Source organism: Misgurnus anguillicaudatus, chromosome 12 (genome assembly GCF_027580225.2).
Source record: "Misgurnus anguillicaudatus chromosome 12, ASM2758022v2, whole genome shotgun sequence".
Taxonomy (NCBI): domain Eukaryota; kingdom Metazoa; phylum Chordata; class Actinopteri; order Cypriniformes; family Cobitidae; genus Misgurnus; species Misgurnus anguillicaudatus.
The window spans coordinates 11,703,583-11,725,979 of NC_073348.2; the positions used below are offsets into that span (position 1 = coordinate 11,703,583).

General features: G+C 39.3%; 1 long non-coding RNA gene across 1 annotated transcript; it reads left to right on the forward strand.

The window, feature by feature from the left end:
* The first annotated feature begins 12,884 nt into the window (after positions 1 to 12,884).
* Positions 12,885 to 14,456, forward strand: LOC141369008 (uncharacterized). The gene is made up of 2 exons (XR_012372466.1): positions 12,885 to 13,170; positions 14,200 to 14,456. It is a non-coding gene; the product is annotated as an uncharacterized lncRNA (long non-coding RNA).
* Positions 14,457 to 22,397: the final 7,941 nt, after the last annotated feature.

A 22,397-nucleotide genomic window follows, 5' to 3' on the forward strand; every position in this document is an offset into this window, starting at 1 on the left:
GGGGGAGTAAAAAACTACATTATTTTCATTTTTGGGTGAACTAACCCTTTTAAATCATGATATGTCATGAAGGGTAACCTGACACATCTGTTTGAACTGTGAAAAGTGGAATTTATGAAGAAAAGTGGCACAACGGTTAATTTATTTTCTTTTTCTGTTCAAAGGGCCGTTGGTACAGTGACAACAGAGGAGTGAGGAGCTGCCCTAATGTTGTTTTGTTTGTATTGTTTTATGCAGTTAATTAGTTGAAGTTGATTAAACTTTTTAAAGAGTTAATTAAAGGGTTGCTCCACAAAAAAAGAAAAAATTGTCATGAATTACTTTTCCTCGTGTCGTTCCACACCTGCAGGACCTTTGTTCATCTTCAAAACACAAATTAAGATATTTTTTATGAGATCTGTAGGTGCGTTCCATTCGTCCGTAAGTGGACTGCGAAGTGGACTTCACAGGGTATTCCGCCATCTTAAGTGAGATTCCAATCCGAAGGGAGCGAACATGTTCAGTTCGAAGGGCACTGCGCACGGCATAGGGAATCAGGGAACATCGATACATCACTTCACAGGAAGTGGAGAGCGATAATCACCCAACTGTCATTGCGCGCATCACGTGATCGCCAATCAGAACGGTCAGACCGCTATGCAATTATATGACAATCGTTTAAAAAAACCCATAAATACACATAGTTAACCAAATAAAAGTTTACTTTCATATTTGCATGAGCTCCCCCCATCTAGGTCTGGCTGATTACTCCCCCCCCATCAATTTCAGAGCATGATGTTAGGAGGTTGCTTCAACATCAGAACATCAGGAAAGCAGGGGGGCCTGATGGAATTACCCCAGCTATGCTGAGGAGTTGTGCAGACCAGCTTACTCCCATACTCACTTATATCTTCAACTGGTCTCTCATTTCCTCAATAGTACCCGCTTGCTTTAAATCAGCTATGATTATTCCAGTGCCTAAGAAGAAAAACATCACCTGCCTTAACGATTACAGGCCTATTGCACTCACATCTGTTGTTATGAAGGTGTTTGAGCGCTTAGTCTGTAGGAGCTTAGCGCACATTACACTGGACTGTCATCAGTTTGCCTACAGGCCAAATAGGGGAGTGGATGATGCAGTGTCAATTGGTGCACATTTTATTCTCCAACACCTTGAGTCTAAGAATACATATGCCCGTGTACTGTTCCTTGATTTTAGTTCAGCATTTAACACTATCATCCCTGCTAGGTTGTATAACTCTCTACTAGTCACAGGTGTTAATCCAGTACTGTGTCAATGGATCTTGAATTTTTTGTCCTGTAGGAAACAGTATGTTAAAATCAATAATTATGTGTCATCAACCAGGGTCCTCAATATTGGGGCCCCACAAGGGTGTGTCCTGTCTCCACTCTTATTCTCTTTTTATACAAATAACTTTACATCCAATTCAGCATCAGTCAGACTGTTAAAATTCGCAGATGATACCACTGTAGTGGGACTTATTTCTGGGGGGGATGAAACGGGTTACCGGAGTGAAGTAGAACGGCTGGTGAAGTGGTGTGAGGCTAATAACTTAATCCTCAATACCTCTAAGACGAAAGAGATGATAGTGGACTTCAGAAAGAAGGCAGTTCAGCACCTTCCCCTCTCCATCAGAGACCAGGTTGTTGAGAGGGTCTCTTCCTTCTGTTTCTTGGGTACCACGATCCACCAATCCCTTTCATGGGATTTAAACATCAGTCTCATTATAAGCAAAGCCCATCAGAGACTTTATTTCCTCCGCCAGCTGAGGAAATTTGGGATCAGCAAGGAAGGCATGACTTATTTTTACAGAGCCGCCATAGAAAGCGTGCTGACTTTTTCTATCCTGTCTTGGTATGGTAATGCGACCAGTCAGAGCAAGCAACAGCTGGAGAAAGTAGTAAGCAGAGCCTCTAAGATCATTGGCTGCAGGTTGTCTACCATTGCCTCACACTACAACATCAGAATTATTAAGAAGGCGAGGAATATCATCACTGACCCCTATCACCCGGCAAATTACCTATTCACCATTCTTCCATCAGGAAAGAGGTACAGAAGTATCATCAGCAGAACATCACGCTTCAGAGATAGCACCTATACCCAGGCAATACGCCACTTAAATATGGTCTGACGCCAGAACATTTCACATGTTTCCCTCACCACCACTCACCCTTATCTTCCTCAATCTCAATCCATATGCTTTATGGATATCTGCATCAAGCACTTTATGGACTTTGTGTAATATATGTTCATGTCTGTGTATTTTCATGTTATTGGAAGGGGGGATATATGTGTGGGATGTGTTGTACTGTTAGTATTGTTGCATTGTTCTTAATGTGAGCATACCAAGACAAATTCCTCTCAACTGTATTGTTGAAATGGCTAAATAAATAAATAAATCTTGAAATACACATAGTTAACCAAATAAAAGTTTACTTTCATATTTGCATGACAGTTACAGCAGGGCTTCAATTCTGTTAATAGTCAAGTAATAGCAGCAATAGTCAATTAAAGTGTATAATAAACATACGTTTTTCATTACGTAGTACTCAATGTTTTTTGTTATTGTATAGTGTACATATTTTAAATGTGATAGTAAATAAAAATTAAAATATGAATAGTCCTATATATATATATTTATGTTATATCAATCTGTGCGACCCCGTCGTTGACTTTCTTTGATGACGTTTGAAGGCCGTTCCAAATGAGCGGTTATTGTCCGTGAAGTCCACTTCAACTGATATACCGTGCTCAGGGAGTAGGGAGCAGTGAACACTCCGTAGGGACCCTGTCGAATGGAACGCACCTAGTGAGCTTAATTTGTGTTCTGAAGATGATTGAAGCTCTTATGGGTTTGAAACGACATGAGGGTGAGTAATTAATGACAAAAAAATTTTTTAGGATGAACCCTGTAAGTTTAACTTTTCTTTTTTTCATTTTTAATGTTGTGTTTTATAAAGTTTTAAATGTAATTTTAAGTCAAGATCAAATTGTTAATAAATTGTAAAAGTAAAGCATGAACTACTGTTTTCTGTTCATTGAATAACTTTAAGATTTTATTGTAGTGCATTACATGGAATTTTTGTATTTAGGGGGTTATTGTAAAATAAGGTAACCCAAAACAATATAGTATAGCCCATAAATATACCAGTTGTGACCCATAAGTGCCCTATATAAGTCCTATCTGGGCCCCATCATTAACCCATGTGGGTAGTCCCATGTGGGTCCCAAATGGGATTTACCTGGTCTACCCATATGGGCCCGATATGGTGCCCACCAAGAGCCCATCATTTACCCATGTGGGTAGTCCCATGTGGGTCCCAAATGGGATTTACCTGGTCTACCCATATGGGCCCGATAAGGTGCCAACCAAGAACCCATCATGAACCCATCTGGGCAAACCCATGTGGGGGCTCCATGGAAACTGAGGACAAAATTAGCTGGGTCCCAGTTGGGTAGCCCAGGTGGGCCCCAGATATCAGCCCATGTGCAACCCATTTGGGCCCCGCATGGGTGTGTTTGCTGGGTACCTATTACATAAAGTAAACAATTGATTGTCGAGCAATCGATATCAACCTATTCAGCACCATCGCCATGAACAGCACCTGGTAACGTCGTACGTAAGAAGGAATACCTTAAGAAACCCGCTAAGGTACAGTTCGGGAAACACGCCTAGAAAAGGTAAACCTGTAGTTAAGGTTTAACTTAACAGTCTTCGTAGCGCGCTAAGAGTCAACGTTATCGGGAAACGCAGCCCAGGTCAGTGTTATCTATATTAGGACCAATCTTACATAGGCTATCTTTTGTAACTCTACGTAATTCTGTTGCATACTTAAAACCTCAAAAACTGAGTTAAAACAGCAGAAAATGTGCTACAGTTTGGTCTTTGACAGTCTAAAGAAGAGCTTGCAACTTTTATTGCATCAACATTAACCTCTACTAACTTCATGTAACATTGTTACCTCTCTTTTCCAAAATTAACACATTACCACTTTGTAGTCTTTAAGTCAGCACAAACAACAGACATATGCCATAGTTTGGTTACGATCATCTTTATTGCATGTAGTTAAGTGTAAAATGTCAGTTGTACAGTAACACAAAGGTCTGTGTGATGTCGCATGAAAAAGCATTTGCTAAATAATGCTACATACCTTATGTAGCATAATACAACAATACTTTAATATGATTCCCAAAAAAAATGTAGGCCTATATCTTGCAAAATATTTACAATCTGAAAACTGCATAACTGAAAAACTTTTCGTTATTCTTTGAAAATAAAAGCACTAGGCCTACTCTACTTGTCTCCATAAATGTCAAACTTATATTTTACATAACTTCTTAAATTGTTAAAGTAATTTGGTTATTAAAAAGCATAGCAATATAACCACTTGCAGTATTTACCTTGAAAAAAGTACGCTTAAACACTCAATAGTTTTATGCGTTTTTTTAAACACACACTAGAAATACAGCAGTAAATTTTAAAATGCCTAAACAAAGTTTCCTATACAATGTTCTAGATCCTGCATTTACAGTCAGCCTGTAGAAGTCAGCTGATGAAAAAATAATGTACCTACTAAAAATAAAATCTGCTTTTGGGACATTTATGCATTTGAACGTTTAACAATTTTAGCAACACAAATCACAGAACCATGCTTGTTGGGTTGATGGCTCATTCATATTAAGACAGTTCACATGATACCATCTCTTGCAGAAATCACACTGGATCTGAAAAAAAGAAATGTGCTTGGACTTTTTAATGAAAACATTCAAATTATTAACAGTACTTCGAGAAACAATGTAGTCTAGAATGACATAATGAATACCCAGACGCAGTAATGTTCTCCGTTTCTGTCTCTGAGCCCCCACACACAGCAGTACTCCTCTTTGAGACTGAAAATATGTAAATACAGATAGGAATAGACACGCTTTCTTTGTCTATATAACACGTACAATCTAGCCATTTTTACCTGATGCTAAATTTCTTTGGCCACATAATTTCTGTACTGGACAATCATCTCTTTGGTGGACTGTATGTTAATGCGGTCAGGAATTTTGGGAAACTCTTCCACCACCTGTTTGACCATCTACAGGGCCAGCAGTGAACATGAATATAAACATTGTCATTTAAACTTTGTTAGTGGTTTAAAATGTTAAAGGCAGGATAGGCAGGAATTATCTAAAAAAACTTTTTTTACAAATTAGTTTAAGCTGTCTTTATATATCAATACATAAGTAAAATGTAAGTACTCTGAAAAAGAGAGTATAAAAATTCAGTGTCTGTAGACCTCTCACGCACAGCTCATTTTTCCATTCACCCCACCCCCTCCCTTCTGGGTTTCTTCTATAGCCACGCCCCAAAACACATGAACGCGCGACACCAACAGCTTTGCTGGGAGAAGGATTTATCTCAGACGAGCGAAGAGGAAGGAGCATGGTGCATGTAATAACATCAAGTCACAATCACATGTAATAATACACCTAACTTTATCACTAGGAATCAGTGGCGGATGCAGAACGTGAAATATGGGTGGGCATGGATTAAGTCTGGGTGGTCCTGAATCTATGGGTGTCACTTTTGAATAAGAAACTATAACAAGTCTATAAAATTCGTCAAAACTTCAGAACACTAATTTAAACAGCATACACACACACCCGAACTGCAGGTCACATTTTTGACATTATTGATACTTTAAATTGTAATGCAACGTGACATTTATTAAGCATTTTTGGTAAAAAAAAATATTGGGCTCTCATAGCCTACAAAAAAGAACCTGCACACAGTGACAGGAAATATAAATGAACCCAAAAAAACCTTATACTTTTTTAATTAACCTATTAAAGTGTTTAAATAAATACGGCTACTAAATGCTTAAAATGAAGCTTCTAACATCATATTCTCTTCATGCAAATCACTAAAAATATATTTTCGTTCTCACATATTTAAGTTAACTTACTAAATAAAGAAAGAAAAAGGGAATTGCTAGAATAATGTTAGACTCTGAGGTTAAACGAAATGACAAATAAATAAACATTTAATATACTTTTTGATGAGCACAAGAGCAAGCCTACTCGTGAAGAGCGGAGCCGAGGAGCGCGCATATCAGACGTGAACGAAAGGAATAATGGATTTGATGCTTTCACTTAATTTCCTGACAGTTTCACTCGTTAGTGAGGATAGTAATGGCTAACAAGATGACGCCGAATTACATACAACATAATTACCTAACTAAATCTGAGAGAATGCAAACACATTACAATATTTTTCCTCCGCCTGACGGCCAAGGCGCATCATTTTTTTTTTGCCCGACAGGAATTCGCCATAGCCCGTAATGGACGTCGGGTAAGCGATTTTGCGAGGTTTGTTTTGTAGAAAGACTTTCTTTAAAGTGAATTTCGTTTTGTATAAATTGTATCTTAATATTAATCAATGTTTGATCGAACAATTGCCTCGATTTAATAAATAAGAAGCAAACCAAGAACGTCTGTGGTGTGGATTGAAGTGAACCCACTATATTTCCGCAGCCTACGTCTTTCTGCTTTAATGCATTTCTTAAATTAATGTCTCAACGTTCTCACCAAGATGCGTACAAATGACACGCAGTGTCATTATCGTGCAATAGATACGCCAAATTCCGATTTTGCGTGCATATGATACGCCAGTCCTTCCCATTCACTTATATGGCGAATCGTTTCGTGACGTTTTATTTATTGTTTTCTCATTTCTTTTCTGTTTTTTAAACCATTTTCTCTTGGGTTTAGGGTTAGATTTCACATTTGTTTAAGCAGGTTATTTAATATACAGGTTTCTCTATGTTTTTTATCTATATTTAAGCCATGGTCGCTTGGAGTTGGGGTTAGAGTTGGGGTTTGGGTTAGGATGTCATTTTTATATAACAAAAAGTTGTTCTAACCCTAAACCCAAGCGAAAATGGTAAAAAAAAAACAGAAAACAAATGAGAAAACAATAAATAAAACGTCATGAAACGATTCGCCATATAAGTGAATGGGAAGGACTGGCGTATCATATGCACCCAAAATCGGAATTTGGCGTATCTATTGCACGATAATGACACTGCGTGTCATTTGTACGCTTTTTGGTGAGAACGGGTAGCTAGGCTTATAGGTTGTTATGATAGGCTATTTGTTGCTTAAAAGCAATAGGCTATATTGTATAAAGTGTAGCAATAAACGTGGCGTGACTTATAGTGCTGCTATATCGCTATATCAAACAACATCACTATGATCAGATGTTTTCTTTCTATTTTTTACCCCGCTGTCATATTTGTTGTGTGTTTATGTTATTGAGAGGAAAGCGCGCAGCACATATTTATAACGTGTTGTTATTCAAAATACGTTTTCTACTTGCTTGCAAAAAAAGTTCTCAAAGTGATCGTGGCTGAAAGCTGCTCGGGAATATTTCATTATAACGCAACATTCAACTGCTTTAATAGTTTTTAAATAGTTATCAGGCTTACTTATAATTTTACTGTTTTTAACATAACATGCAATAGATAAATTACACCACATAAAGTAGTATACATGTCTAACTATACAGAGTAGTATTTTTTACATTTCTGATTGGGCGGGCCAGCTGTCAATCAGGCCATAGCTCCGCGCCTGCTAGGAATATAAACAGATAGGATGGCTTGTAGTACTACTCACTATTAAGCCAGTGTTTTGCATGGAAGAGTTTCCGTGATGAAAGCATTGTTGACTCTGATGAGGACTACACTCCGGAGACAATACTGCTACCGCATCATCGACTCGAGGAAAAGCCACGTGAAATTTACTCTCGTTTGATTGCTTCGTTTATTCCTTTTTTTTTGCCTTGTTTGCCTTCGCTGACTGTATATGCAGGTACTGTGAGTTGTGAATGCACTTTCTGTGAGTTCTGAGTTCTTTTTGTTCTTCCTAGAGTGCCTCGTGCACGTTCAAATCAGTTGGTTGTGCGCATGTGTGGGCAGATCCCATAGCAACGGGTGGTGCCATGGTCGCGAGAGAGAGTGATATTCATGCAAGCTAATCATTTGTTTCGTCCCGAATGGAAATAATTAACTGTGTTTAAAACAGTCCTGAGAGGTCTACAGACACTCCAGTTTTATACTCTCTTTTTCAGAGTACTTACATTTTAATTATGTATTTGTATATAAAGACAGTTTAAACAAATTTGTAAAAAAGTTTTTTAGATAATTCCTGCCTACCCTGCCTTTAATTAAAACATTTTAAACACTAGGGGCCGGTTTCCCGGACCAGGATTAGCTTAATCCAGGACTAGGCCTTAGTTTAATTAGGAAATATAACTAGTTTTAACAAACATGCCTTACTAAAAACATTACCTGTGTGCATTTTGAGGCAAAACAAAGGACACTGATGTATTTTAAGATATGTAAGTGCAAGTTGTTTTCAGTTTGGAGAGCTCTTAAAAGTGTTTAAGTCTAGGACTAGTCTAATCCCTGTTCGGGAAACCGCCCCTAGATTTACCATCATCACAAAAACGCCACAGTTGAAACCATCTTCTTGAAATGTGTGATGGAGTTTGCCAGGCTTCCACTCAATGTCCACCCACTCTTCTCTTCCAATCCTCTTACTTCTCTTTTTAAAAAATTATCTGATTTTTGGAAAAATGTTGATGGTGTGTATTTAAGGTTACTTTAACATTATTTAAAAAAAATTTTTTTTTCAAAACCTGAACAAGCTAAAGCAAGCTTTTTAAAATTAAATTAAAAATTAAACAAATTTTTTGCACGCCTCTCTGGCCAAGCCAAGTTCATAAGTGCCATACTGAGGGTCAGCCACGTAAATGGTGTGAGTTTGAGCATGTAGATACTACATGTAAAAAGAAACATGGATCAATTACGACTATAGGTACATCATTTTGTGAGACAAATCACACGTCAATATATGCATGTTTGTTTGTTGTAGGTACACAAAAATAATTTAAAAAGTTATTACTTACCACAAACCTCCAATGTACAGTATTGATATTTACAGTAGCAATGACCCCGTCATATTTTTCAAAGTTTACCTGAAATCAGAAATGTGACCAATCATGTTTTGTCTCATGTAGATCTATAAAGAAGCTTTAAAGGAACACGCCCACATTTTGGGAATTTAGCTTATTCACCGTATCCCCCAGAGTTAGATAAGTCTATACATACCTCTCTCATCTCCGTGCGTGCTGTAACTCTGTCTGACGCAGCCCCCGCTAGCTTAGCTTAGCACAAAGACTGGAAATGCATGGCTCCAGCTAGTATACTGCTCCCAATAAGTGACAAAATAACGCGATCATTTTCCTATTTATGTGTTGTGATTTGTATAGTCAAACCGTGTACAAATAAGAAGGTGATATGAGACACAGCGATCTTTTAACAGTATACATACTGAGAACTATATTCTCTGAAGACGAAGCACTGCCGCATGGGCGGAGTGATCTGCTCGCAGCACACGAGAAGCCCCTGGTGAGGAGCAGAGAGTTCGGTCAGAGTTGTGCAAATCACTCCGCCCATGCGGCAGTGCTTCGTCTTCAGAGAATATAGTTCTCAGTATGTATACTGTTAAAAGATCGCTGTGTCTCATATCACCTTGTTATTTGTACACGGTTTGACTATACAAATCACAACACATAAATAGGAAAATGATCGCGTTATTTTGTCACTTATTGGGAGCAGTATACTAGCTGGAGCCATGCATTTCCAGTCTTTGTGCTAAGCTAAGCTAGCGGGGGCTGCGTCAGACAGAGTTACAGCACGCACGGAGATGAGAGAGGTATGTATGGACTTATCTAACTCTGGGGGATACGGTGAATAAGCTAAATTCCCAAAATGTGGGCGTGTTCCTTTAAGAGTTGCACTCACATTTCGTAAACCTTGACGCTCCTTCTGCATTGAAATAGCATAACTGTTAAAGATCCTTACCACTTTTATTGAATACAGATCTGAAATAACACTCAATTGTCTGAAAAGAATAATAAGAACCAACTCACATAATGTCCAATAATAGGTTTCAGCACAGACCCACTTAATTATATGGGCCAATCTACCGAATTCGTGCAAACTGCTGTCCCGGAACCAAAAAACTAATTTAAAAAGCATTAATGTAGGAAAATGTTTGATAATAAACAAATATAAGCAAATACCAATCAAAACCCAAAGTAATATTAGGTAGCAGCAGGCTTTATATATAAAATATCATCATTTATATGGTGCTTTCAATTGAGAGGTGGTTGTGCCAAACCCCAAGGTCTGAATTTCACCATAGGAAAAAAATATGAAATAATTTTTGTAATTTTTTTATCATTGTTTTAAGAAGTATCATTTTGAATACTTTTGTTAATTAAAACCAAAAATATATTTATTGGATATTTTCAGTAAAAATCATGTAAAAAAACACTGTCCCGCATTTTCACGTCACTACCGAAACATTGCATAGTTTGGTCAATAATATAATAATGCTTTAAGCCACTTCCCTCCATTTTGAACCAGAAACTTTGTCTGTGCCTCTCTCCCTTGTGGTGACATGGTGATTAGATCAGTCCCATGGTTTTGAAGTAAATGTGATCAAAAGTTTGGAAATCAGTGTGTGACATTTATGAATGTCACTACCGATCACACGTTTTCAATGATTAATTACGTTTTTTTGATTTTTTTCTACTGGTCATTTAGGTTTTACTCATGTTTCAATGTTGAGAACTGTGCTAGCTAACTACGTACTGATTAGCATCTTAGCAGTAGGATCAAAGTTAGCTTAAATCGTCACTACCGAAACAGTCACAACCGAAACATTTGTTGACATTTCGGTTGTGACGTGATTGTTTCGGTAGTGACAAAATGACAATTATTTCTTTATTTTAATAAATAAATAGAAACTTTCAAGTGCACATATATTCTTTTTCAGTACAAATAATTTGTTAGTCATATTTCTTTAATGTTGTACGTGATTTGACTAGGACTACAAACTAAGATAAAATGAACTAGGCCAGATTAATTTAATTAATTCATACAGTAGTAGCTTGACTCCTTATTAATATAAATGAAGGCTATATGATTCTACCTCTGGTCTCTAGGAAAACTTTCTGCGCTAATTAAGCGGGACTTTGACTGATTGCTTTATATAAATGACATAACAGATAGCACTTATCAGTATCATTGTAAATTGACATGTCATTGTTAAGTGTAGACAGGGCAGGCTCACACTAATAATGTAAATGTAAATATCTTTGGTTAATTTGTAGAGATAGCTACAGAGCGAGAGGAATCACCAACATGCATAGACGGAAAGATGAAAGTAGAGCGGACAGACTGAGAGAGCCTATTTTCTTGAGCCGATACTTCTTTTGCTCACTTAGTTTACTTGTAACATTTGGCATCATCGTGTCATTTTTATAAGTCTCAATTTTAAAAAAGTAACATTTATTGAACTTAAAAAATTATATTTCTGTCTGTAAATGATGCCGGAAAAACTCTGTGAACATAGCAGCCACAAATCGGCCAATGCCAATACAAATAAAACTCGCAAAAATCGGCCGATATATCGGTCTATCACTAGTTCTTTTATATGAAAATTTATTCAACCTACCTCAAATCAAATAAAAAAATAAGTTTACTTCAAACTCAAAAAAAGTCAAACTCAGCAACAAGAGAATCAGTTAAGGAGGTTTAGCGAAGTTAGGATGTGTAATGGAAAAACAGGCACACGTGTACACCAACATTACAGATGGACATGGGTGCACACACACCAAATTCTGTAGTTTATACTGTGGGCTTGAAGTTTTATATGGACATACATTGTCATCTTTTTCTCAAGAGATGTGAAAATCAACACAGCATCTTGCATCCCTTCAAGGTCTGAACTATCCGCCATCTCTTCAACGTAATTTCAGTGCAAAGTGCTTTAATGTGGTGTTGCGTTAGATATTCGTTGTGCTTTATGTTTTGACTGCATAATGCCAACCATTTTTGACTAACTAATTACTTTTTTTACACAAAATATGGACAATCCAATATGGTCGTCACTACCGAACATTTGATGTCACGACCGAAACAAATAATGTTCTGGAAAAATAAAATAGGTTTTGTTATCAGAAAAGATGACATAATTTTATTTAGTTAGATAAAAATTTAAACTAATGAATCCTTGTATTTGAAAACTGTATCAGTGCATGTATGGCAATTACAGAGAAATATTGCGTTCAAAATGCATTTAATTTGATGAACCACTCTTATAGTTTTGTTAAAATAATATTTCTAATCAATATAACCATGACACTGTCTTTAAAAAAATATAAAAAATATATTTAGAAGGTTAATGTAAAGAAAATCAGAATAGGCTATTAAAAAGCTAATTTTTATATCAAATGTTGTTGTGTTTCGGTTGTGACAAATTTTGGGAGAGAAAACATTTCGAAACTGTATAAAAACATGCTAGGAAACTAAAGTGTCCAATCAGTAGATTAGTGTTCCTTAGATGTTCTACTATGTTTATGACTACAAAGCTTGCAGGAAAGTTACAAATGCGTTGCTTAGAGTTACAAATGACCTCCTATTAACATCCGATCGTGGTGAAATCTCAATTCTTATATTATTAGACCTTAGTGCAGCCTTTGACACAATAGATCATACAATCTTACTCAATAGACTAGAAAACTATGTTGGTATCAGTAGTCAGGCGCTAGCCTGGTTTAGGTCGTATCTAACCAATCGCTATCACTTTGTTTATGTAAACGAGGAAGAGTCATATCACTCCCTGGTTAAATACGGTGTACCGCAGGGATCGGTTTTAGGTCCTATCCTGTTCTCGTTATACATGTTACCTCTAGGAGACATTATTAGGAAACATAATGTGGCAGAATGGGTTTGTGCCCCTCCTACTTTTGTATTGTGAGGGTTTAGCCAATGAATAGTGACTCTGAAGGTATAAAAGTGCAGCCTGTCAGTCGTAGGTGTGCGTCATTGAGGGGGGCCGTTACGTCATCAACGCGCCGCCGCTTGTTTGCTTGAGTGGACTGTTTACATCTGTGGTGAGTGTATTGTTTGGCCTCAAAACACTTTAAGACGAGCTATATTGGTGAGCTAATACTGATTTTCGTGTTGGTAGAGACCGCCGAGGCTGCTAACCACTGTTATAAAAGTCTATTTTGCTGCGTGAGGAACCAAATGTGGACAATTGAGACGGTAAGGAGAGCGTACCGTGTGTGTATAAAATGTTTTGATTTAAATCGCTAGTGCTCTGACGTGCCTGCTTTATATTTAAAGGGTAATTTAGTCTCTGCTTAGCTGGTGCTGCGCTCTTTTGGGGTGGGATCACTAACTGATTAACCTCCAGCGTCTCTGTGTTTTCAATTGTGAGTATCACTGGCTGCTTGAGTATTAAGCTAAGGGAGAAGAACGAGCAGCGTAACATCATCTTGCTTTGTGTTTGTAGGCGCGAGGTGAAGGCAATGGCTGCGTACTACTAAGTGCTGCGTTGCAGGCTGTATATTTCATGCTGCATACTTCCTGCTTTGGGCTGCATACTCCATACGCTGCGCTGTGTGCTTCATGCTGCATATTCCATGCTTTGTGCCTCAGCGGGCGCTGCTGTTTTGTTTCCGTTCTGTTTCTATTATTTTGTTTTCTACTGTTTTGTGTCCTGTGTGTGTGTGCTGAAACGCGACTGCGCGTTCTCCTTAAACAAGGCTGAAGCGGCTCTGTATTGAGTGCTTGAAAGTTCTTTGTCTAATTTTGTTTTCAGCAGGGTTTCCCTGTCATGTTTAACTCTTTCTTTTCTTTGGTTGATACATTAATCATTTAACTTTATTTGTTTTGGTGTTCTAACTCATTTGATCTGAATCCAATTGTTTATTCAACTTCTTTATTTTCTTACTTTCATTATTATTCATATTATTTGGTTGTGAAGTCAAGGACATTTTTGTCTATAAGAGTTTTGGGTTTTGTTTATTTGATTTGTGCAGACTCAGGGACTGGGCATTGCATTATTCCATACACATACTTGAGGCTGTGTAATGTTTTGCGACTTAATTTAGTCTAGTAAGAATCTTTATTTTGTGCAATGTGGTCTTTTGAGCTGCACTAAGTTTATTATTTTGTTATTTCTTTACTATTTTTCTCTAAACTTTCTCTGCTTGCCGCGCTCATTTCAGACACAGCGCTTGCATTCAGTGCAATTATTGTCTCTTTTAATACCTCTCTTTGTTTTGGCAGGATCTGGGCGCTGGGTGCAGACGAGTGGCTCTATTGTGGTGGTGGTGTGTCCTTCACCGTGTGTTGTGCTTCTCACTGACACCAGTCTGTGTGTGTGTGCTATGTTCACCTGATTGTAGTGATTTAAATTTGGCATATGAGACTGCCCCAGTTGGTAAGCCCCAGCTCCTTGCCCACAAAAGAAGTGTGTTATGTGTAATGAGTGGCCATATTTTTAATATTTGTACAACTCAATAAAAATATTTTTGTACTATTTACTTCTGTCTCTGACTCCTGGCGATTCGAACCTGTGCGTGCCTCTAGGGGGCACTGTTTGTTCTTTGGTTAAAATCCCAAAGTGGCGTAGTCGGAAATAAATTTCATATTGACTGTTACAACAGTCGTTTAATTGAGTTTGTGTGCATTTGGTGCACCCCGCTAAGGACCCCTCCTGCCACAATAACATAAGTTTTCACTGCTATGCGGATGATACCCAGCTTTACATCTCCTCACATCCCAGCGAAACACACACGTTTTCTAAGCTAACAGACTGCCTTAGCGATGTTAGTGACTGGATGGCACATAACTTTCTTAAGCTGAACTCCAATAAGACAGAGATACTTATTATTGAACCGAATCGCTACAAACATAATATGTCAGATTACAAGTTGCACATAGATGGCTGCACTGTGGTGCCATCTTCCACGGTTAGGAACTTAGGTGTGATGTTCGACAGCAACTTATCCTTCGATAGTCATATCGCCAACGTCTGCCGCACAGCATTCTTCCATCTTAGAAATATCTTGAAAATACGCCATATACTGTCTACATCTGACGCAGAGAAGCTTATCCATGCTTTTATGACCTCTAGAATAGACTATTGTAACTCGCTACTCGGGGGATGCCATGCAAATCAAGTAAACAAGCTTCAGCTAGTTCAAAACGCTTCCGCAAGGGTACTTGCTCGATCTAAAAAGTATGACCACATAAGCCCAATTCTGGCATCTTTACACTGGCTACCAGTTAAATATCGCATACAATTTAAAATATCACTAATCACCTACAAAGCTTTAAATGGCCTAGCACCCTCATATCTTAGAGAATTACTATCAGAATACAATCCATCACGCACACTACGGTCGCAAAATTCTGGTCTCTTGATTATCCCTAGACTATCAAAAGTGTCTAAAAGTGGAAGGTCATTTTCCTACTTAGCCCCTAAGCTCTGGAATGATTTACCAACCGATGTCCGAGAATCAGACACAGTCGATAATTTTAAATCTAGACTTAAAACTTTTCTCTTCAACAAAGCATTCGCATAATTTGTCTAGTAAAAGTACTTAACTCGAAATAGTTATCTGTACGGAACAAAGCACTCGCGGTCATAACACAGATCAACCAAATAAATAAATAAAAATCTTATCTTAACCTATAGTCGGATTGCGATTTTGGAACTTTCATGTTCTTGTGAATAGTATGCCATACAAACCCGTTTGCCACTGAACCTGCATTAACGACGACAGTGGGGCCTCCAGCCTTAGTCAAACGGGTTGGCACGTATGGTTGGGTTGTGATTTTGGCGCTTTCTTTGTATTGCAAATAGTATGCCATACAGAGCCGTTTGCCACTGAACCTGCATTAACGACGACAGTGGGGCTTGCGGCCTTAGTCAAACGGGTTGGCACGTATGGTTGGGTTGTGATTTTGGCGCTTTCTTTCTATTGCGAATAGTATGCCATACAGACCCGTTTGCCACTGAACCTGCATTAACAACGACAGTGGGGCTTCCGGCCTTAGTCAAACGTGTTGACATGTATGGTCAGGTTGCGATGTTGGCGTTTTTTCGTGATCTTGTAAATAGTATGCAATATAGACCCGTTTGCCACTGAACCTGCATTAACGACAACAGTGGGGTTACAGGCCTTAGTCAAACGGGTCGACAGGTTTCATTTTCTCTTAAAAATCGGAAGGTGACCCTTAGTTACCTATATACCGTCGCAGTGGGCCCCCAATTTGCAAAATCCTCAACTGTGGATAATATAATTATGCCGCAATAGTTAGTCTGTCTGAAACTAAGCTGATTCAACCACATCACTGTGTGACACTTGCATTACATGTGAACGGCCCCTACGCTAATATGATTTTGTTTTTCTCTCCCTGTCTCGTCCTTGGGTCCCATTGACCCTGAGGACAATGGGACAAACAGACCCAGTTCCGGTAGATGTGAAAGTCGGCACACCTCTGATCTACTGATCGTCCTTCAATGTGATGCCCAGTTGATGCCTGACCAACGACCACTGGCAGGACCCGCTTAATATCCGCTTAATATCCGCTTAATCTCTGCTTAATCTCCGCTTAATCTCCGCTTAAGATCCTTATCCGTTAATATGTGTGTATATACATGTATATCTCCCAAGGGTTTTTCCCTCCTAGGACTTTTATTTTTATTTCCTCGGCTAAAGAACCCGGGGTTTTTGTTTTTTTTCTCCTAGGGGGTTTTTTACCCCGGGGAGGTAGCCTGCTTGGGCTTAACTTAGCTTCTTCTTCTCGACGTTACATTAGTAATATGCTCGCTCATAATGTCGCGTCATAGCCGCAGCAAATTTGACTGCTTATGCTATTGTGTATTATGTTATGCTATCTGTCGTTTTTCTGTGCTTTTACTGCTTTTATTAATGTAAAGCTGCTTTGAAACAATTGAGTATTGTGAAAAGCGCTATATAAATAAAATTGAATTGAAAAAAACACTTTTTTCAAGAAGTTTTGAAGTGTCAATTTGCACCAATTCGGTAGAATGGCCCATATACTTAGCATCTTAACCACAAACCATTTCAGTGTAAATATGTTACAGTTACCTCCCCAAACAACCAGTTATGGGGCCTAGGAGTTCCTTTTGCCGTAATGTGTACTCCTGCTTGTGGTCAAGGGACCTCACAATAGCTATAATGTGTTCTGTTTCCGGCTTTGTCTATAGCTTCTTAATCTGTAAAAATATTATCTTTCCAGGTTCTCACATATGCTCATCAAAATAAATATGGCAAGCAAATTATTTTGTAAATACATCAATTCATTACCTCTTCCTCTGGTGGGTATGTCACAGGTCGGAGCGGACCACAGATGTCGTGAGTCTCACCCCTCCCTAGTTTTCCACCTCGAGGAGGTCCGAAGAACACCCCAATGACCAGACACACAAGGAGCGTAAGTAAATTAAAACAAACTTTATTTAAATTAGTTAAAAGGTAAGTAGGGGAGGGGAAAGGGAATCTAAAATCAAACTCTTGGGGTCAGAGAGTGTCAGTCCTGAGTCGCTTCTGACTCCTTCACGGGGCTCTCAGATAGGTCTTCGAAACTCTGTGTTTTCCCTCACGTGACCTCAACCAGATTATTCACAGCTTGTCCTTGTTTGAGAATTTCCGGTGGAGCCTTCCCTTCTTCCTGGACGTGAAAAAATTAGAACTATGAGTGATACTGACAAAATAGATGAAGTACACAGTACCTTGTGCTGATAATGGCCGGTTCCTGGGCTCAACACTGGAATTGCCTAGAAGGTACACAGGTAAGTATTTGGAGAGCAACTGGGCCTAGTATGATGAGCGTGCCGGTAAGTATACAGACAGACATACTAGACTCTTGGCCTTTGTTGTGTAGGTAAGTATGCAAAGTGAATGCACGGGATCTTGACTTGGGTCGTTCAGGTGAATATACAAGGGCAATACGCTGACTCTTAGTTTTGGGCTTACAGGTGAGTATACAGAAGGGCACACTGGATCTTTACTTTGGGCATACAGGTGAGTATACAAGGGTAATATGCTGGCTATTAGCTTTGGGCGTACAGGTGGGTATACAGAAGGGCACACTGGATCTTTACTTTGGGCATACAGGTGAGTATACAAGGGTAATACGCTGGCTCTTCACTCTGGGCGTACAGGTGAGTATACAAACATATGGCTGAGAATGGAGACAACTCACAGACCCTAGAAGAGGTGGACGACAGGCTTTAGCCCTTTGAAGCTTGGGGGACTGGAAAGGATGTATTTGCCACGACACTTGTAGCCTTCCTCACCGGGACAGACTTCTCCGACAAGACACTCAACACGGTCACTTCCAACTGTTGAAAACACTCCCACGATGACACAGAGCCTTAGGCTCGGACCTGCAGGACTGATAGCAGACAGACACACAGAATTCCTTCACAGATTTACTTGGCTTCAGTGAATATATGGGGAAAGATACACCACCTCTTGGCTTTGAACAAGGGCAGATGGAGGTACGGGTCGCAGCTGCTGCTCGTTGGGCTTAACGCGGCCTCAGCTGGTGTCACCACAATGGGTGAGTTCAGGTAGGTTGTCACGCCAAGTATGTACCACAGGAATACGTCAAACGCTTCCCTCTCCTCTCTTCCAACTGACAGGACAAGAGATCTAGACAGGGGCGGGCCTCTGAGATCACTCCACAGACAGGTAACCATACACAGAGACAACACAGCTAGTTTCTCATGCAGTAGCCAATTCTTTCCTCCGTTGACATTCCCCAGAATATTCACACAGTTCCTTACTTGTTACCGTTGCCTCGCCACCACCAGGTGGGGAAAAAGAGATCAGAAGTCACAAGCGGGCATATATAGAAAAGTGGTCGTCCACCAGCACCAGTACACGTTCTCTCAAACAGGGTTTCCTTCCCGGCCTAGGGGGTAAATGCTGACAACAGGGACACGGCAAGACACTGCAATTTTCAGGTGTACACACGTCAAAGAAAAGACTCACCCACTGCACTCCACACACTCACAGTGAAATAGGGTCAACACACCACGTTGGACCGGGGATTCGTCCTGGATAATTGAAGTCACTGATGCTGCGAATGCCAGATGAAACGTCACAGCCACGACAATGCGACGTACTCCCTCCTTAGCTGGTTCCGGCTCGCCCACCAATCCTTTCCACGGTGGGGCCGCTTACACAATAAGCACAACTCACAAGAGGCACGCTAAGATTCCACACTTGTAATGTAAACACTGACACAACGACAATTTAGCGTACTCACAGCTCCGTTGACACTAGAGCTTCTCCTCTTCCTTCCAGATATCTGAAGTAACCACAGCCGGCAGTACAATCCCCTCTTCCTACCTCCTTTCACTGTAGGTCCGACAGCTCTTCAATGTTTACGATATCCTCCAAGGAAGTAACACATGTCAACACGACACTTCAATAAAAGTAATTTTTATACTCAGCTCTGTGTGTGTTCACGCCCAATCCTCAGTTTCACTTCGCCCAATCCAAAATATCTACAATACATCCGTCTCTCCAATCACCTTAACCGGTCCATCTCACCCGCAGCATCTGCTGGAATAAACTTCTCCTTCCTGTTTTTCCAGTGCCCTATTTATGTGCCTCCTCTTCGTTGAATCGCCCAATCATCAATCGCCACACTCAACTCCACACCTGTTGCTAATAAAACCCGAATTTGGGTTGCCCGGAGTTCCCGGAAGTGACTGGTGTTTCAGGGACCATTGTCCGGGCAGAACTAATTTCCACCACCTTAGGTTCTAACATTCAAAAGTCACTCCGTGACAGGTATACCTCAGTGTGAAGGTGACATGCATCTTCATTTGACAGTGTCATGCATATGGTTTCTTCCTTATTGGGCAGTTTTTCACCCTGTTAATTAGATTATTTAAAAGTATATTTTTTATAAATTAAAAGAGTAATTCTGCACGGTCATGATCTCATAGAATTAGCCTATTTGAAAACATGCAACAAGCAGATCAATTTAATTTCATATTTTAATTGTCTCTTCCTCTATATTGCAGGAAGGTGAGGTGAGTCATCATTTGGCCTGATTGTGACATCATTTTGGACCATGTTTTCCTCCTGGCAATCAGATGAGTTATTTAGAATTGGAATCAATACATAAACTTTGATAACATCTTACAGATCTTGGATATCAGTTTAGATGAGTATACACAACAAGCAGTTGAATACGTTTTAATTTATGGCTTGTTTACCTCTTTATCTGCAGAGAGTTCTTCTGCAAGAACGTGTCTGGTGTCATCACAGTGTCGGCTCCAGAGAATACAGAATGAGGGGGCCTCCTGTTTTACTGGGGGGGCACCTGGTTCATCTTATTATTTTATTATTATTATTACTACATGGCACTGTAAAATGCTTGGTACTGATTGGCCAGTCGCAACATTCAAAGGTATCTTATTCCTTGAACAATTTTGTGAAGTAAGGGGGCACAGTGACTCAAGTGGCCGGGCCATGCCCCCTAGGGCCCGCTGGTGGCGCCGACACTGTGTCATCACTTGATATTTTGAGGTTGGTCTCATCATGAGGTGATTTGTCCTTCCCCTGGATAAAAGGTGTGGTTATTGAAACCAAAAATAATCAATCAACAAAGATATGTTCATACAGACATTACATATTAGCTTAACTGAATATATGCCAAATACATTTTAAGTACTTTCTAACAAAATTAAAATAACCTTTTCCAATTCAGCAAGTAGCTCTGCAGAAATGTCACATGTGTTCTCACTGGTAAATTTGATGATGTTTTTCACATCCTTGCAGATCTTTTTTTTCCATGGGGAACAGGGACAGTTTTTGGAATATAAAAGTATTTTGATTTGGAGGATGTAAAACGTTCTTCATTCTTTCTTTTCCAAGTTTCTTGAGCCTGCTCAAGGTTGATTGGTGGCAGAGGTTTAAGCAGAAGCTCCTGCGGTAGGCAATTGTGAACCACATGCTCTGTGAATCTTGCTTGCAGAGACTGATGCATTCTTCTAATGAAGGTTCCTGGTCTTACTTTTCTCTGGCGCTGCATAATGGAATGTTTTACAATTCAAAACCAATTTTCTACATGACAGTTGGTGTCTCTTGTTTTTCCTGTTTGCTTTTTAGTTGTCACCATGTCCTGTCCCCCATGTGCACATACCTCCTCAGGTCTCCTAACAGCAATCCACTCCAAAGAGGAAAATGGCAAGGTAGCTCTCAAATAAGACATTAATGATGCCTGGACAAAAGTACTCATTTACCTCTGTGATGACCTCTGCTGTTTGGGTTTGGGAATTGCTGCTGGGCCTCTTTGCTGTTGGGAATCCTTCTTGCCACTGGTTACTTCAATTGCCAGTGAATTGGAAACACCTGTGCTTGTGCTTACGCTCCTTTAAAAGGGTCATCCACTGAACTAGAGAAGGCATGGGTTTTGGATTGGAGAGACCTTTGTTTTTGTTTGTTTGCTTTAGGGTTTCTTTTGGATTCCCTTATTTAAATTTTATCATTTCAATTTTGTTGCTTATTCTCCTATTTCTTTGTAGTTAAATAAATATTACTTTGAGTTTATAATTTGGTTTTCGTGTGTCCCTTGTGTTTGTGCTTCCCTTGAGCCAAGGGTTGTAACAAATTGGGGGCTCATAGTTTTTGATGGTATTGAATTTTTTGGACACATGAATATTAATTAGTGTCAAAGTCAATTTGTTCACCATGTGAAATCACCATGTGCAATATTGTTTTCTGAACGTGAGTTTTTCCTGATAGGTATAGCGCCATGTTTCTTTTGAGACATGTTGGATTTTGTTATTTTTGTGTAGTGTTGCGATGAAATTGGGTAGTAGTAATTATCTCGGGGGCACATCCATGGTGTTGAAGGCGTCGCTGGTTTAACCAGTTGTGTTTTTCACCCAGCGGGCTACAGTGCATAAATTCCCCCCACCAGTAATCGCATGAAGACTAGGGTTGAGTTAGGTAGTGGTATTGGGAAGGTAGTTAGAGGGAAAACTCTAGTTATTTGATTGCACTGTATTAAACTGTTTTGGTGATTGATCATGGCTGATATTAGTGAATTTGTTAAGTCACCCTCACATGAATTTTTGGATGGGTGTACTAAAAAACAATTATTAAGCATTGCGGAACGTTATGAAATTGTGATTAAAGACAAGAAGATTAAAGAAAACATTAAAATGGCTTTGAAAATGGAATTGGTTGAAAAAGGGGTTTTAGAAGCCAGTTTAAAGGAACCTGTACCAAGTACATCTGATTTCCAAATGAATCTATCATTTGAACAGCAAAACGAATTGTTGCTGTTACAGATGGAGCATGAGAAAGTAAAACAGCGTTCTGAACAAGGTAAGATTGAGTTAGAAAAGGCTAAATTGGATTTGGAATTCCTCAAGCTTAACTTGTTAAAAGAAGGTAAACTGTCTGGTTCTGGTCAGGAACAATGTA